This window comes from Chrysochloris asiatica, unplaced genomic scaffold (assembly GCF_000296735.1).
Source record: "Chrysochloris asiatica unplaced genomic scaffold, ChrAsi1.0 scaffold00051, whole genome shotgun sequence".
NCBI classification, from domain to species: Eukaryota; Metazoa; Chordata; class Mammalia; order Afrosoricida; family Chrysochloridae; genus Chrysochloris; species Chrysochloris asiatica.
The window spans coordinates 18,582,556-18,583,690 of NW_006408569.1; the positions used below are offsets into that span (position 1 = coordinate 18,582,556).

Genomic DNA, 1,135 nt, shown 5'->3' on the forward strand with positions numbered 1-1,135 from the left:
TGCTACCAAGTACATTATCCAAATGGGGACCACTTTTATGCCCACCATTCGCTTCTGTAGTTACAGACAGAATCTTCATGATTTACAAAATGAAGATTTAACACTGAGATGCAGCTGAACGTCTGTAACGTCTTAAGTTTTACAGATAGCAATGCAGGAGAGATGCATTTTTTAATCACTTTCCATTTGAGTGACCTTGTGTAAAAAAATGAACCAATCAGAAGTTGCAAGTCTCCAAAGGAATTTTCCAACGCACGTAGAAACATGGTTAATGAGGCCTTTAAGAAGCATCTTCCATATCCACATCCTCTTGTAATTTCTGCACCATTTTTCTTCCAGCTGCTTTCCTTTGCCTGCAAGAGGAGCCCGGATAAGATAGATGTTTTGCTTGACTTCTTTGATGTCCTGAACGTTCTGTAGCTCTTTATTGTTCTTTAACCTGTTCATTATAAATGTAGCTTGGCGCTTCTGTTTGATCTCTTCAACTCTCTTCATTGCAACAATAGTTTTATTCCATAGATCTCGCTGGTATTTGACAGGTTCATTTCTATGTTTTTCAAATTCAAATAAATTATCCACCTTCAGCTCTTTGCCAGCTGCTTTCCGGAATGCTTTAGTCCACCTGACCTTGCAAGGATTGTGCTTCTTCTTAAAATTTTTATGACATTTGGATTTGCAGAATCTGAACACCTTGCAATCATTGCAGATGAACATCATGCCGTGACCTGGGTAGATGGGTCCCAAACAGAAGTAACACTTCTCAATACGCATGTTGGCCCAGTGTGAGTACCCAGCAGCCAAACGCCTAGCTTGAAAACATGATGTTTTATTTTTTTATGTGCTGTTGGATTCTGTTGACTAATATTTTGTTGAGAATTTTTGCATCTATGTTTATGAGGGATATTGGTCTATAATATTCTTTCTTCGTGATGTCCTTTCCTGGTTTTAGTATGAGGGTTATGCTTGCTTCATAAAATGTATTAGGAAGTTTCTCATTCTCTTTTATATTCTGCAATAATTTGAGTAGATTTGGTGACAGCTCTTCCCTGGGTGTTTTGTAAAACTCACTAGAGAAGCCATCTGTACCTGGATTTCTTTTCTTTGGGAATTTTTTTGAAGACCTGATAAATTTCTT

At 37.7% G+C, this 1,135-nt stretch overlaps 2 pseudogenes; one reads left to right on the plus strand and one right to left on the minus strand.

The window, feature by feature from the left end:
* LOC102828786 overlaps nt 1-118 on the plus strand; it is a 21,705-nt pseudogene extending 21,587 nt beyond the window's left edge.
* Nucleotides 119-280: 162 nt separating this feature from the next.
* On the minus strand, nt 281-771 carry LOC102836944 (annotated as a pseudogene).
* Between the last annotated feature and the right edge of the window lie 364 nt (nt 772-1,135).